Genomic DNA, 17,693 nt, shown 5'->3' with positions numbered 1-17,693 from the left:
TTTCCGCTGCAAAAGCTCGCGCGGAGAAGAAAGGCCGCATCACTCCTCGTCACATCATGTTGGCCCTCGAAGAAGACCTTGATTTGAAGTCATTGTTCAAGGGCACAACCATCGCTTCCAGTGGTGTAAGGCCTAAACTATTAACAGTCCCAAAGGGAAGAGGAGCTTAAAAAACCAATAGTTTTTTAATTTAGTTTTAGTTTAATTATTATATATGTTAAATATTGCCTTTTTATTAGGCCTATTTGGTTTATACTTTTTGGAAAGATATTTTTTAATTAAATTTTTAACGGCAATAAAATGTTTTACGTACATTTGGGTGTTTATAAGTTTTTCTATTCCCATTCATGACCTACGATATAAATCGTGATTAAGATGAATTGAGGCATTAGAGTAGAGGTTTTATCGTCAATAAGCCATTAAGTAGTACTACTATTCTACAGGGTGTTTCTGAAAAGCATGTCATAAATTAAAGGGTGTTTTCTTTGGGTCAAACTGAGTGAAAAGTGTCAAAGAACATGGGGTCTACAACACTTAGTTTCGGAGGTACGGGCACCCAAACATTGACCCCCAAAACGAGAAAAAAGTCACAAGTGTGGAGTAAGACATATCAGCTTGCTCATCTTGTTTAGACAATTCTAATACCCTCCCATCTTAGAAATCTAACGAACCGTTTACTGCTTTAATAATTCATAAATTTTAACTTCTGCAATTGCTCATCAAAGTAACAGAAATAATTCAATATCTATGGTAGAATAGAATGTAAGTAATTTTCTTGACTCGGAGAGGTAAAATTTTGGTTTTCCCAACTTCTTTTATGATGCACCGTGTGTTTGGTGTTAATGGTCTTGAAAGGTTAGAGGTAGGGTTTACAAGATGCGCTTGAATTTGCCTAGTTTTAAAAGATGTATTTTGTATAAGAGTGAATGCGTTTAATTTTAAAAAGAAGTTAAAATTCAAATGAAACTTTTAAGGATTTTAGCTGCATGCTTGAATTTTTATTTAGTACATCAGGAGTGTATGGAGGGGTTTTAATGGCTTTGCTCAAATCCTAATCGGCGTGAAATGATCTTGGAAATAACTGGCATGGCTTATTTTACGCTAGTGACGTCATAGCCTGACGTAAAAATCGTATTTACCGATTAAATTATTTTCATTCATTCATTGGTTGCCAAAAAACTTGTTTCCTATAATAATAATCTAAGCTTTGCCAATGAAGGGATTTCCACACTAAGCCTGTGGCTTGTTTACAGGTGGGTCCCTTTACATTGCATAGAGGGGTGGTGGTAGCCCCTATGCCACAGCTAAAAGACAGCGCCCTATACTAACTATTACCGTTAACGTCAGCAAGTTTTGATGGAAAATAGAAACCGGGTTAGACCGCGGAGGAAAACTACTTTTAACAAGCGGGGAGAGAACTTGCAAACTCTACGCAGATGGATTTGTTCCCAGATTTTCACCCGGTGCCACAGTCCGGGATCGAACCCGGGATCCTCTTGCTGCGAGGCGAAAGCGCTAACCGCTACGCCACCCCACTTTCTACCCTAGGTCCTCTGCTTAGGCTGAGAGAATCGAATATGAACGCGAACGGCGGCGAATCAGCGCATTTAACTTTAAAAAATCTAAAAGGTCACTTCTGCCATGCCTTTTTTAACGAGTCATGACATTTTTCGCCTTCGGTAGACAGCTAAACAGGGGGAGGGGAGGAGCTACACTTCTCAAAATAAAAAAAGGACTCGCCTTATGTTACCACCATCAAGGGTACAACGGGTGCCTCCTTAGCCATTCCAGCTACTCCATACATTCCTGACTACATATTTACAGAAGTTGATGACTTCTTGTCCTGGGAAGTATTGGACACTAAGGCATTATATAGTATCCATCCCTGCAAGTCAAAATTGCCTATGGCTATCGTAAAAGAGGGTCGAAAGTTTCCTCCCCACTAGGAAAACGATCTAGTCTACTGAAAAAAATCCCACGCCGAGAGGCTGTGGCTCTCAAACTGTGGGGCGTGTTCAAAACTTCTTCAACGCCAATCGTTGAAAAGCCGTCTGGCTAGAACTCTATGGAAATCCATTACAATCCGTGGACCGGAATTTCTAGCAGTCTATTAAAACAGCTGTTCTTGCCACCGTTTCTGATTCGTTACCTCAAACCACAGGATACACCTTAAAGTTTCGTTTCTTGCCCGCTGCTGGCGCCCAAATCAGCCTGCCAACTCAAAATGAGGTAAATGCCGTAGGTGGCGTGGTGATCGGACCTAATAAGAAGTTGGCTAACAGAGATGGTTCCGGATATGGTTAGAGTCATGAGTTAATAATATGTTAGCTCCCTATAATTTACTCACGCAATTCATTTTTATACTCCAGCGTTTTCTCCCGCGCCGCCGGCTTCCCAATTATATGCGACGCTCTGCGGCCGCCACGTGAATGAAAATCTTACTTACTCTTCTTTCCGGTTTTTCCCCGGAAGCGCGTGTAGTGGAAGCTAGCCAATGATATCGGAGCTATTTAAGCAGCCGAATATTTCGCTCAGTAGCCTCGGTTAAGAAAACAGTGAAGAGATCAGGGGATTGGATTTAGCTCAGTTGTATAATTTTCTGGTTTCCAGTCACAATAACAACTCTTATCTTTAGCATTCTTGATCAATATCGGTAAATTGCATTGAGTTCCTGCATTTTTTTTGTCTCAGTACTGACACAAACGCCATGATTTAATGTTAAATTGTTAAAACATAAACATTCACGACTAAAACAACACTCCCTTGGTGAAAAAGCAGCCGGCGACTCGAGGTTGAGAAGCCGTACGAGCGGGATTTTTTTTTTGGCAAGAGAGAGCGCAACATTCGGATTTTTTCCCCGCGCGGGCGAAATGAGAAGAAATCGCTGGATACATTACGCCTATGGAGCCTGAGTAACTTATAGGGAGCTAACATATTATTCACTCATGATATAATAGAAAAGCCTTCAACGTGTATATACACAATAGGAAAGGTAGTGAAGTCCCACCGAACACGACAATAATGATCCCAGTAAATGGGGTGAATAGGGGTTTGAAAAGAGGTGAATAGGGGTTTTGTAATAGTGTAAATAGGGCTTGAAATAAGGTAAATATACACTTGAAATGGACTAAATTTAGACTTGAAATGGGTTACATTTAGACTTGAAATGGGGTAAATAAAGATTTGAAATGGGATAAATAAGGACTTGAAATGAGGTAAATAGGAGTTTTCAATGGCGTAAATAGGTTTAAAATGGGGTAAATATAAGGAATTGAAATGAGGTAAATAGGGGTTTTGCAATAATGAAAATAGGACAAGAAATGGGGTAAATATAGACTTGAAATATGGTAAATATAGGCTTGAAATGGGGTAGATATGGAGTTGAAATTGGGTGAATAGGGACTTTAAATGGGATAAATATAGACTTGAAATATGGTAAATATAGGCTTGAAATGGGGTAGATATGGAGTTGAAATTGGGTGAATAGGGACTTTAAATGGGATAAATATAGATTTGAAATTGGGTAAATAGGAGTTTCGCAATGGTGCAAATAAGGCTTGAAAAGGGGTAAATAGGGACTTTAAATGGGGTAAATAAGGGTTTTGCAATGGTGTAAATATAGGGGTTTTGCAATGGTGTAAATAAGGCTTGAAAAGGTGTAAATAGGGGTTTTGCAATGGTGTAAATAGGGGTTTTGCAATGGTGTAAATAGGGGTTTTGCAATAGTGTAAATAGGGGTTTTGCAATAGTGTAAATAGGGGTTTTGCAATGGTGTAAATAGGGGTTTTGCAATGGTGTAAATAGGGGTTTTGCAATGGTGTAAATAGGGGTTTTGCAATGGTGTAAATAGGGGTTTTGCAATGGTGTAAATAGGGGTTTTGCAATGGTGTAAATAGGGGTTTTGCAATGGTGAAAATAAGGGTTTTGCAATGGTAAAAATATGGGTTTTGCAATGGTGTAAATAGGGATTTTGCAATGGTGTAAATAGGGCTTGAAATGGGGTAAATATAGACTTGAAATGGTGTAAATATGGACTTGAAATGAGGTGAATAGGGGTTTGCAATGGTGTAAATAAGGCTGGAAAAGGGGTAAATAGGGACTTTAAATGGGGTAAATAAGGGTTTTGCAATGGTGTAAATAGGGGTTTTGCAATGGTGTAAATAGGGGTTTTGCAATGGTGTAAATAGGGGTTTTGCAATGGTGTAAAAAGGGGTTTTGCAATAGTGTAAATAGGGGTTTTGCAATGGTGTAAATAGGGGTTTTGCAATGGTGTAAATAGGGGTTTTGCAATGGTGTAAATAGGGGTTTTGCAATGGTGTAAATAGGGGTTTTGCAATGGTATAAATATGGGTTTTGCAATGGTGTAAATAGGGGTTTTGCAATGGTGTAAATAGGGGTTTTGCAATGGTGTAAATAGGGGTTTTGCAATGGTATAAATATGGGTTTTGCAATGGTGTAAATATGGATTTTGCAATGGTGTAAATAGGGCTTGAAATGGGGTAACTATAGACTTGAAATGGTGTAAATATGGACTTCAAATTAGGTGAATAGGGGTTTGCAATGGTGTAAATGGGGTAAATATAGACTTGGAATGGGCTAATTAAGGACTTAAAATGGGGTAAATAGGGGTTTGCAAAGGTGTATTTTCGTATTATTTTAACACCATTTAATGGTATAATCGAAGGTGTTATTTTAATCCATTTGTGTATAATTTGAGCAACTTTTATTGAATGATGTTTTATGAATCCGTTTTTTGCACCATTCATTTTCGCTAATGGTGTTTGTAAAATATCGCACTATTTTCATACAATTTCAACACATTGTCAAGGTGTACAAATACTGCGGAATAAATTTTACCCAACTACAACACTTTTTAGGTACCTTAATTTAGAGTGCATAACTCCATTTTCACGTTATTTCACCATCTTTTATGAGTCTTGCTCACCTTTTCGAGGATGAGGTTTCTTCAGTCGTTTCTTAGACCTTCTATTTAAGCGAAAGGTGTTTAAAAGATAACTCCATTTTCACATTATTTCAACATCTTTTTAAGGGCCTGCGAAGGTGTTATTTTATATCAATTGCGCACCTTTCCGAGGATGAGGTTTTTTCCGCCCTTACTTACACCTTCTATTTAAGCCAATGGTGTTCAAAACATAACTCTATTTTCACATTATTTGAACACCTTTTATATGGGCCTTGCGAAGGTGTTATTTTATATCGTTTGGGTATCATTTGTGCGCCTTTTAATGAATGAGGCTTTTACAACCCTTATTCACACCGTTTATTTAAACGAATGGTGTTTAAAAAATATCGCACTATTTCTATGCCATTTGAGCACCATTTAATGGGGTATTCAATGGGGTTATTTTATATAATTAAGGTATCATTTGCACACCTTTTAAAGAATTATGCTTTATAAACCCATTTCTACACCATTCGTTTAAGCTAATGGTGTTTTTAAAATATCGAACCATTTTCGTACTATTTCCGCACCTTGTCAAGGTGCGCAAATAGTGCACATTGTTTTAACACCATTATGGCACTATTTAGACACCACAATTTTTTACAGTAAAGGTTACATCAGCCAAGTCGAGCACTGACATCCTTTTCTCGAAGCAACTCGTGGCACTTTTAAGCCCACTGTAACTTCGTGATGGGTACAGGTAAAAGTCTGAAACTTTGCTTGCCGCGAGGACTGTCAATCCTAGCGATAGTTTCCAAATTTCAAGTTCCAACCCTATTTACTTTTCGAAATATCGAAGGTGAAATTTACCTTATTTTGTCACTCACTCACTGATCATCAAAATTCTAAGGTACTTCTAGGGGAGATATAAACTTAAAATTCATGATTTAGTTTTCATTTGTTTTATAAAGCACAGAAAAATTAAAACATCCCTAAATTTTAAAAAATTGTTCTTCAGTTCTGTATTTTTAAACTAGATGGCGCTGCCGTCTTTTCAACAGAAATAGTGTGTGTTCTTGATGAAAGGACGTAATGGTCTAAAGTTAACCGAAAGTTAAATATATATTAAAGCTAATAGGAGTAGTAGTTTAAATGAAATGTGTCGTAACTCATGCTACATTCTTATATTAGAATATCGCGTACAATCGTTTTTGCATATTCTCTGCGGGTCGAAAGGGGTAAATTCAGTGTAAATATGGACAAACGTTAGCGATTATATTGGCAAACGAAGTACCATGAGAGGGTCTTGTTTTAATATAATTACCGAAGTATAACGAGGTAATTACCTTATAAACGTGTACATAAGTGTATGCATAACTCGCCTTATAAACTTGTACATATCCCCTCGACCATAAACGATTTAGTGAATATCCCTTCGATTATTTTAAAATCGGCAACGATTTAGTGAATATCCCCTCGACTTTCTTTTAATATTACTTACTTGCGATTGCCAAGTCACGATATTTTTGATGCGAACAAAGATGTATAATAATGATAGAGTCAAAGAATATTGGTTATTAATTAGGAAAAGGACTTAATTTATAACATAAATGTTCAATTGGCGATTGAATGAGAACAAAAGGCAGAATTGGCTCTACATGGGATCTCAGAACGTTTTACGGCGGAGAGGGCACGAGCGAGGCTCTGCCCATTTTTGTACATGTTAATGTTTTTCATAGGATTTTACTGACACGAAACGAGTCATTTGAAACACATTTCAAATTATTAAAAACGTTGAGTTAAATTTTACTAAGATTTATCAGAATTTCTCTGTTTCACCAAAAAACTTTTAATTTAGCAAAATTTCACACACCGATTAAGAATTTGGGATACATTGCTCAACGGTATGTAATCCTCTCAAGGGGAATCAATAGTGACCTTTCAGTCCAGAATTCGAAAGTGAAATGACTCTCCATAGCTTCCAAAATCCTCTTTTGGCCAACCACCAGGTATAGGTTATATGACATTAAGGGGGAAGAAGTCGAACTTGGTCCATAACTAAATAATTTATCCCCAACTGTTTTTCATTTTTACGTAAACACGTTCAGACGTGAACCAGAGATTAAGGAATTCCAGCATTCCCAAGATCAATAAAATAAATAGTACAATAAGTAGTTTTTAGGGGGTTGATCTCCAAGATCTGAAGTATTCTTGACAACCTTTGTGTACTTGACTCCATAACAGCTCACAACACACACATCACAAAATGGGATGGGGAGAGCGTAGAAACCTCCCGCACCTAATGGTAACGAATGCTTCAGCCTGACTATTGAACTGAGTGAGTTATTTTTACTATCATTTTAATATGCCCTTAACATCTTTATAGATCCCCCTCCCCTTGAGAGGATTAGATACCGTTAAGGAATGAATACTAAATTCTTAATCGGTGGGTGAAATTTTGCTAAATTAAAATTCTTTGGTGAAACAGAGTAATTTTGAAAAAATCTTATTAAAATTTAACTCAACGTTTTTTACAATTTGAAATGTTTTTCAAATGACTCGTTCCGTGTCAGTAAAATGTAACCTAGATGACTGATTTCGTTTTGGTGGTTTATTCAATTTCCTATGTATTAATATGAGATTTTAAGAATTATATATGATCGATTTCGTTTCGATGAAATGTAATGTATATAATCAAAAACGTTTTGATTTATTTTTACTTCTAACACGAAATTCGTTGTGAGTGATGCTTCATACATTACCATTTTATGTTTTGCCACAAATTTTTGATTACGCGGACGATCATTTTGATAAATATAGTAAGTATATCAATGAAAGTTAATGCTTCAGCCTAATGATATAACGACTTATTGTGGGATGGTTCACCAATTAGCAAAGTAGCAAATCACTCTAAATTCAAATTTCATTCCTAACAATGCAATACAAATGGTTCGACCACGCTCCCAAACCCATGATCGTGTTTACGTATAAATAAAAATACATGGGAATAAAGGTTCAGCCCCGCCTTCTTGAAGGTCATAGACCACCCGGAATGCCCCACTTAAAGAAAGGACAAAGTAAATTCCATTGATAATAAACCACAGATGAAAATAAATAAATAAATAAATAAATTCTTTTGTTATGACCCAAGTTCGATCTCTCCTCCCCCTAAATGTCATATAACATACACCTGGGTGGCCGAAAGGGGATTTTGAAAACTATAGAGAGTCATTTCACTTTCGAACTCTGGAGAGAAAGGTTTGTGACAAGACTAGTAAGAAATCATGTGTTTCCTCCGATGCACGTTACGTAATATGTAATTCTTTTTTGGTAAAAATGTCCCTTAAAAAGTGTGCTAAATAGGAAACATATGAAACAGTCTAGCCATATTCGTGTATACTTTACTCGGAAATGTTAAGATCCGTAAGTTTTTTAGGCATAATAAGTAATATTCCGGTATATTTCATTCATCTGACCTCATCTCTTTCGGTATGGCCGAAAATGTTCATGAAAACCTAAAAAAACTTGGGAATGTCCTCATACCACGTACGGGTCATCTACACTGCACTCATTGTGATGGGACTTTAAAAGACGTGCCTGACTGCGGCCAATTAAATTATTTCTGCACATCACGTGGCTGTGCGCACTTCAGACGGTGTGTTTTAGTTCAATCTAAAAACCTTATCCGTATTAGCCCAGGACTTTTAGGGTTTGACCTAGAACATTGGAACATAAAGATGAAAATTGGTACATGTGTTGTTTTTGACCCAACAAAAAATATACTAAAAGTCCCCTGCTGTAGAGCTGGATAAGGAGAATATTTACACCAGGCCTGAGGAATATTTTGCGCTTGACGCGTACATTCCTCTTCTTTCTGGAGAAAAAGCTCTGATCACGAGAGACACTTTTCTGATTTGGTTCTTGGGACAATTCTTGACTTTCGATTACGAGAATAAAGAATTCTTCCTGAGCCACGGAGGACTTTACTTTTCGCGACAAGAACTGGCCTTCGAATACTTGAACCTCATGTTCAACGCCACTTGGATGAGAAACAACCCCATCATTCACGAGCTCGTCGTCCGTAAGAATTTTATCGTAAAATGATTAAGGGGCTTGAGGAATGTTTTATTGCAGCGTGGAACCGTTATTCGAAACGCAAGCGTTGGACTATCTGGATCTTGCGATGCGTCATTTATATGGGCATGTCACTTGGAAGAGACCGATGAAAAGCGCGGCTGATTTGGACCTAAGCAGCGTCAGCGTTCCCTTCTACTTACTTTTCACGCTGTTGTCGGGAACAGTAGCTGTGCTCATTACCGAAATTATCTTCAACCACTTTGTTTAGACGTTAAATATTTAATACGTCACGAGACGAATTCGAATTTGTTGAAACGCAAAATAATATTTTCCACTTCAATATAGAACACCAGCAACGTAGCAACTCCATTCTACGTCACTTTCAATTTTAACTTTAACTAGGTGGTAGTTACGCACTAAAAGATCATTAAGATTTAAAAATAATTGCAATCAAGTCTAGAATTAACTATGAATTCCAATACAGATTAAATGTCTTATATTAATTGACACTGGAATATACAGTCCATCAATAGTGAAGGAGTGTGTTTATTGGGCCCAACTGACTGAAAAGTATCAAAGAACAGGGTTGTACAACATTTGGTTATACCCTTCTGCTGATTAAAGGTACAAAACGGTTTAAGATAGTTCTAAAACAAGCTGGTCACTCGGTTTAAAGTCGTACTCTACATTGTTAGATATTTTCTTGTTTTAGGGGCCATTGTTTGGGGGCTGTACAATCCATGCTATTTTATACTTTCCACTCAGTTGGGCCCAATAAACACGCTCATTAACATAACACCCTGTATATATCGTTTTTGTCTTAGACACAAAAAGTACACTGGAAATACCGGTTGAAAATTGAAAAAGGCACTTGTTGAATTTGACTTCAAAAGGTAGATGCAAATAAAAATTGGTTTTTTAAATGTAAAACTTTATCGTTAATTTAAAAACATCTCCTCGAATTAGAAAAATATTTCCAAGTGCACGCCTACTTCTTAAGAGTAACGTAACTGCGAATTTTCAGCCCTGAGCGTTGATTATTATTAAGTTAGTCAGGGCATCTATAGATTGAGCTGCACAGCTAGTACGTAAATGCATACATACAAGAGTGTCCTTATTTAAGATCCTCGTGGTGTTATTAGCGGGCGTTCAATTCTTTAGAATAGAGCTAGGAGGATGGAACTTGTTCCGGGAGGGGAAAAGAGAGCTGAGTGGGTGCGCCATGATTGGCACTGTCAGGGCCGTCTTAAGGCGTCATGGGGCCCTGGGCTAATTATTTCAGCAACAAGAAAAAATATATATTCAGTTGTAAAAGACTCGAGACAGCCTATTATATTAAAAAGGCAATTTCGTGTCGTCAAATATATACAAATTCCAGGAAAAGCGTCCATGTTGTTTCAATAGAGTAGCGATAAGCTTAAAACATTTTCTATCAAGTCTTTTCATGAGTTCTGATACTCTTTGATTGTGACGCTCTTCTGGCTCATCCTGAGATACATTACGCTTTTGGGGTAAATGAGAATCCGATGATGTTGTCGCCAGTTTTGTTGTTAGAAATTTGGTTAATTTCGTTATTTTCGAAGATTTTTCCATCTCCTCAAGCCTCCTTTTTACTTTTGCGCTCTTTAGAGCAGCGAAAGTATTGTTCTGACCTCTGTTGGCTGGACGGCTGGCTGGATTTGGTGTAACCGCATAATAAGTTTCGTCATAAATAAACTTTTGAATTTCAAATTTCCCGCGAATTTTCGACTCGAAATTCACCCGTAGTTCACCTCACACCTCATAGGTGGCGTAACGTATTTAATTTCAATTGAAATTATTTTTCTGTCGGCGCCGGGCTTCGAACCTGCAATGTCCTGATCCATACGAGACGCCAGTGAAGTCGCCCGACCGCGCGCTCTACCACGAAGCCACGCTTGGTTGTAATATAGAGCGAGTTAAATTATACTGAAGAGAAGAAAGAGAGAGTTAGGATATGGACCCCCCCCCCACCTCCCCGACGCCCGCACTTACTGCGTGGGTTTAGCGGGAGACGAGAGAGAGAGAACTGTGCAACTGTCTGGCTTTAGATATGGACCCCCCACCTCCCCGACGCCCGCCACTGGATGCTGTCGAATATATATTGTATCGCGCTAGAGGAGGAGAGACAGTTGCTTGCAATTTTTTTTGCAATTTATAATTATTATATATCTTTTTAATCCTAGGCAAGATTAGATTTCTACTTGGGAACTTAAACATTACAATTAATATTATCATATTAATCAAAAAAGAAATTAAGGTTCTCCCCGACAGAAGGCGCGCTAAGCAGAGAGAGTTTTCTAATTTCACCAATGATATCGTTTTTTAAGACTCGTCTGCTTAAAAGTTAGGCAGGTTGATTTACTAATAAAATTAAATGTATTAACAAAATGAAACTCGAGTCAGCGTTTTAAAACTATAACTAGTTTGGGACGGAGGTACCATTGCTCACTATTTGTTTGGCAAGTTTAAAATTAAATGATCACTTAACGGAACTGACATAAAATAATAGGTAGATTTTTGCAGAATTAAATTGCAGATTCTTTGCAAAATTAACTAATCATTTTGGCAGTTTCCGCTCTCGCTGGGTTCATCTACTAATAACAGTTACGTAAGTGATAATTATAAAAATAAAATCAACAATCTCATAAAATCAACAACTCAAAATATAAAATGAAATTTATGATCAAAATGAATCTAATTTCAATCAACGACAAACGGAATCAACGTGTTCATCTCTCCATCCACGGAAATATGAAATTTCTACATGAAACATGAAAGTGCTATCAACCTAACAATTTTTAGAAATGTAATTTTAATCAGTGAAACATACTCATTTAAAGTTAACTAATTATAAGTCGCTAATTTGATTATTATATTTAAAAAAAATTATATTATTTAAGTAATAAATTTAACGATGGTGTTGATAGTACCAATAGAGTATTCAAGGATTGATTACGTTAATATCAACATATCAAACAAAAAGTATTTAATTATAATTTGGAATTTCAATTTAAATTTATACAGTTTTTTAAATGCCCATTGAGATTCAGAGTCTGTCACTGAATGTTGAAGATCTCCAGTCTCTGCCAAGTGATTTAAATTTTCAGACCCTCTCTGTGGGAAAGGGGGAATTAAATTAACGAGACTTACAAACTGACATCATCCTTAAATTAAATAAGGATTATAAATTAAAATTTAAATCAAGGTATTGAAGGTTTAATTAACGTTACTTTGAAAGTATCAAATTAAAAATTTACAACTTAAGCTCATCAATAAAAAGAACATTAAGATAATTATTAATAGGCATAAACAATCATCAATAAAAAGAACATTAAGATAAATATTAATAGGCATAAACAATCATCAATAAAAAGAACATTAAGATAATTATTAAAAGGCATGGACAATTTACAACTTAAGCTCATTAATAAAAAGAACATTAAGATAATTATTAATAGGCCTTTCCTATTATGGGGGTAGTAAAACTGTACCAGTCCAGAAAGAACATACAATTTTGTTTAAGAATGGACTAGCAAAATTTCACTATTTTGTCTTCCTTAAACTTTGTATTCTGGCCGCTCTGTTGCCAAGAGTTTTTTGTTAGTTTGGCAACCTAGGCCATCGTCATCAAAGCAATGTTTTTTCCTAACCTCAGGCTCATACGCCGAAGTGTGTACCTTATTCGAATGTTAGGAAAGGATTTTAAAATATCCATGCGGTGGCATAACTAGTTAAATATCAGCAACAGTTGAAAAACCTTCGCCTAACTAACAAGGTCTGCTACAGTATAAGGTACAATTCGTTCAGTAATATAAATCGGTTACATAATAATAAAAATATAAATTTAAATAAGATTTGCAAACGCATCAGAAACTCCCGTTACTCGGACCCCGAGTCCCCGACTCCCCGATACACTAAAGACCGAGGCTTAAACCTCGTAGCTCGCGGCCATCTTTATTGTTTACATCATGGGCTCGTCACTACAGGGTAGGAAATAAGACAGGTTTACAAGTCCCAAACCAGTTTATTAATTGCTCGGACCAGTTTATTTATTCCAAAAGTTGGGGTCAGTGGTATCAGGGAGCACTTTATTAATTAGGGTTTTTGGAAAAAATAGACGGTGGGACCAGTTTATAAATTCGGGGTTCCTTTTTAGAATTTTTCTAGCTCAACACATTTTCTACCAATTCTACTCCTAGGTAGTTAGTACTCCTTGGCTACAACTTCCCTACAAAAGTTTTGTATTCTATTGACTATTGATCTTGTCTAGCGTCTATACTCTAGAATGAGTCTCTTGTAGTCGACAGTCTAGACCATAGCCAGTACTAGTTGTCAGTAGTCGTATTTCTCAGTAGTGCATGGTCACATTACAAGATTTTGATCTGGCTTACTGATAGCGAGAGAAGATATTGCCGCTGAATTTATGGAAAATGCAATAAGGAATAAGGCTAGTTCAGAAAAGGATTAAGAACTTCAAATATCATTAGACATGTTGATTGATATTTAGTGGCAACTAGTTGAAAAATTGTGATAAGAAATAAAAGTTAATAGTCTGGAGGATAGCTGAAATAATCATGCACTTTTTCAAGAAAGCATGAAACTTGGTATAAAGTTAGTTTGAAGTATATTAAGTCAATTAAAGATTGGAGGCATTCCGTATCTCTGTTGTGACAGCCGTGACAAGCCGTCAAAACGGCCGTGAAATTGTAAACTCACCTAACATCATTTTAGGTAGCGCCCCTCGAGATACGCCGCCTTCGAGCTATAGAGAAAATGTAGGGGTCGTGTATAAAGCGAAAATCTCTCCGATTCGTAGGAGCTCAGTAAGGAATGAAAGAAATTTTCAATAGAAAATCAAACCACGCGCTACAAAATGAAAAAATTATTTAATTCTTAACTGCTATTATTGAACATTTTACAATAACAATTTGGCAACATAATTGAAGGCATAATTTCGCATAAGCATAACTCCAAGTAACACCTGTTACTATTATTAATAAAAATATTTAACCATAAATATTATTAGAGTTGTAAACCATTTTTTTGATCATTCATGTGTAAAACCCTCTATGGGTTTCGGAAATTGTTTTATAGCCAACTGCTTTAAATCTATTTTCATAATTGCAAGGGAAAGTCAGTTTTTCAGTGGTATTTCTTTGACATAAGAAGCATATTTCAAAGTTTATCTCGGTTTCTTCGTTTCCTTTTAATCGTCTTTCACTAACACGAACTTGTTCATAATTAAGCCGAAGTATAATTTAACTTGGATTTAAATACGACGGGAGCTAAAATCTACTTTTATAAAAGAAAAATTCCGGTAACTTCCGAGGGGCTAGCCATTCGCCAAAATTTTGTACACCTGATTACTGATTTCTGAATTTTTATATGAATTCCTATGATTACTGGACGAATTCATTCATTTCTGTGATTACGATTATTTTCGGTGATTTCCATAATCACTGATTTCCCGTTATTGCCGCGGATTACTTGTGATTTCCGTTTGAATTCCAATGAATTCCGGTGATTTTTTGGTGAATGCCGTGATTACCACTGGATTCCTCGTGAATTTCGATGAATACAGTGATTATTTCTATTTCAACTGATTATGATTTTTGTTTCGGATTTTCGAATTCCTCCATTGATTATGCGTGATTATTTCACGAAAGGCGTGATTACCGAGGTGATTACAAAAGATTACTAGTAAATCATGTGATTATTTCTAATTTTCTCAAGATTTCACGTGATTTCCAGTGATTATCGGAGATTTCTGATTACCTTTGATTACCCGCAGAAATGATTTTGATTACTGATGATTTTCAAAGAATTCTAGAAATCAAGTAATCGATTTCTGCGGTTTTGTACACCTGATTATTCAAGTGACTAACCCCTCGGTAACTTCATAGTGAACCACGCTCTGCACTAAACAACTATGATATGAAGTTCTGATATTTTTTGTCAAGCGAAAGATCACTAAACCCCGTAAATAAAACAAAAACCCAGGAAAACATCCAATCTATCACCGCAATACCAAAATTTACCATGAAGTTTCAGATCTTTACAACTTAACAAGCATTAATTAGCAGTATTGGGATACCGAATTTCTAACTGAGTTCCTGTATCATAAAAATATTTTTCGATCTTTAAAATGTGAAGAATAATTAAAATGTTCTCAAATTATTACTTAAAAATGTTGACAGTTGTTTATTCTTAAATGTTGCGAAATTATGACTTTAATTATGTTGCGAAATTATGACTTTAATTATGTTGCAAAATTATGACTCTAATTATGTTGCGAAATTATGACTCTAATTATGTTGCGAAATTGTGACTCTAATTATGTTGCGAAATTGTGACTTTAATGATGTTGCGAAATTGTGACTTTAATGATGTTGCGAAATTGTGACTTTAATGATGTTGCGAAATTGTGACTTTAATGATGTTGCGAAATTGTGACTTTAATGATGTTGCGAAATTGTGACTTTAAAATGTTCAATAAGACTTCATACTGGCTTTCATGTATAAGGAGTGTTTTTATTGGAAGTAACTTTTTTCCTATTGTGTTTACTGCTATGAAAATGGAATACATTTAAACCATAGAGGGTTTTACACATGAATGATTAAAAAAATTGTTTACAACTCTAATAATATTTATGGTTAAGTATTTTTATTAATAATAGTAACAGGTGTTATTTAGAGTTGTGCTTATGCGAAAATATGCCTTTAATTATGTTGCCAAATTGTTATTGTAAAATGTTCAATAATAGCAGTTAAGAATTAAATATTTTTTTTTTTTTTTCATTTCGTAGGCCTAGCGCGTGGTTTGATTTTCTATTTAAAATTTCTTTCATTCCTTACTGAGCTCCTCCGAATCGGAGAGATTTTTGCTTTATACACGACCCCTACATTTTCTCTATAGCTCGAAGGCGGCGTATCTCGAGGGGTGCTACCTAAAATGATGTAAGGTGAGTTTACAATTTCACGGCCGCTTTGACGGCTTGTCACGGCTGTCACAACAGAGATACGGAATGCCTCCAATCTTTAATTGACTTCATATACTTCTAACTAACTTTATACCAAGTTTCATGCTTTCTTGAAAAAGTGCATGATTTTATTGAAAATCGACAGTTATCCTCCAGACTATAACTGTTATGGATTGTTATATGCTACTTTTTCCTACAGTAAAAAATTCAAATTCAATTACAATTTTCAGCTTCTTTACTTTTGTGTCTTTACGTGCTTTTTATTCTCACCATTTTAGAAATTTAATTTATAGTGGGACCGGTAAAATAATAATTAATGCGAGGGTCACTGGTCCCAAGGACCACCACCACATCCGCGACACCAATTCGCCGCAACCCACTCCGAAACAGACGAGCGCCTGAAAGGCTCAACCTATGAGACAGCAGCTAAACCAAGTTTTCACCATAATAACAATAACCTCATGAAGGACAGTATAAATAATGAGTTTAAACAAACTTTTCACCATAATAACAATAACCTCATAAAGGACAGTATAAATAATGACTTTAAACAAACTTTTCACCACAATAACAATAACCTCATAAAGGACAGTATAAAATAGTGACTTAAACAAAGTTAATTCTGAATTACAATCTACCTCATTAAGCTCAACCAAACTGTTACAAATGCATAGCGCAATATTACAAGTTGCCAATGATCTTCGAATTTTATTGTTAAACCCTCACATTATCTTAAGACTCATACAGTCACTGGGTTTTAATCTCACGGGAGAGTATTGCTATATTCGTAATTCCCGCCTGTTCCAAACACAACCTAGATGGCGCCCCATCCTCAGATATCGATTGATTGTAACCCCCATTTTCTAAGCATGAGATATACGTCCTTTACCAGGCAAATTCAAGGGGGGCTGCCATTGCGTCTTAGTAGTTTTTGATACCGCCATCTAGCGTCGAAGTAAAGCGTAAAATTCGGTATTTTTGTCTCTTTAAACGTCGGTGTTTAAAGCCATCTAGCGTTCAAAAGCAGGAAGTTCAAAACCATCGTCTGAAATCCTTTGGCTCGGTGAATCCGATGATTTGAACATATTTTTTAATTCTCATTGGTAATTAGTAAGTTTTGAAAAATAAAAATGGCAAGCTGGGGTAGAACATGTTCCGTTCTTGGCTGTAAAAGTAGTGATAGGGATTTAAGGGAGTGGAGATCGTGGGTTTGCAAACTTCATTCGGGACCTGACAAAGGGTTAACTCTGTGTCATAAAGATTGTTGTTGTCCGCGGCCATTTTTAAAATACGGAATAAAATCAAAGTACAGAATTCGCTCACTAGATGGCGATTACCAAAAACTACTCACATTTTAAAAATGGGAGGTAACCTCGTACATCGCGTACAGGAGAGAACACTCCTCACTTCTTTATCCGCACTCAAGCGGCATCCTTGCCACCCAATGTAACGAATGACCATAATCATATGGTAGAATAAATCTTGGATATTGATTAGTATATCTAGCCTAATTAATCCACCAAGACTTGAACACTACAGTTAATTACTTATTTAATTAAACTGTAAACCAAATTCTTACTAGATTGGTTTTATTCATAATCGGAATGCTATTTTATAAACAATGGAAAAAAACCTGAAAATTATAAATTTGTCGGGGTCAATGAATATAGTAATACTAATTCTAGTCACTAGAGGGCGCGCAAAAGTGTAAT

At 36.1% G+C, this 17,693-nt stretch overlaps 1 long non-coding RNA gene across 2 annotated transcripts; it reads left to right on the top strand.

Moving 5' to 3' along the window:
* The first annotated feature begins 11,068 nt into the window (after positions 1-11,068).
* LOC149692873 (uncharacterized) lies at positions 11,069-17,480 on the top strand. 2 transcript variants are annotated; one of them, XR_016382895.1, is made up of 3 exons: positions 11,069-11,460; positions 11,525-12,793; positions 16,275-17,480. It is a non-coding gene; the product is annotated as an uncharacterized LOC149692873 (long non-coding RNA). The 2 variants fall into 2 exon arrangements; XR_016382896.1 differs by having other exon boundaries at positions 16,260-17,480.
* The last annotated feature ends 213 nt before the right edge of the window (positions 17,481-17,693 follow it).

The sequence above is a fragment of the Phalangium opilio genome, unplaced genomic scaffold (assembly GCF_054372755.1).
Source record: "Phalangium opilio isolate 3A_F unplaced genomic scaffold, DU_Popi_V2 ptg000024l_1, whole genome shotgun sequence".
In the NCBI taxonomy this organism is placed as follows: domain Eukaryota; kingdom Metazoa; phylum Arthropoda; class Arachnida; order Opiliones; family Phalangiidae; genus Phalangium; species Phalangium opilio.
This window is presented reverse-complemented; position numbering and strand designations above follow the sequence as displayed.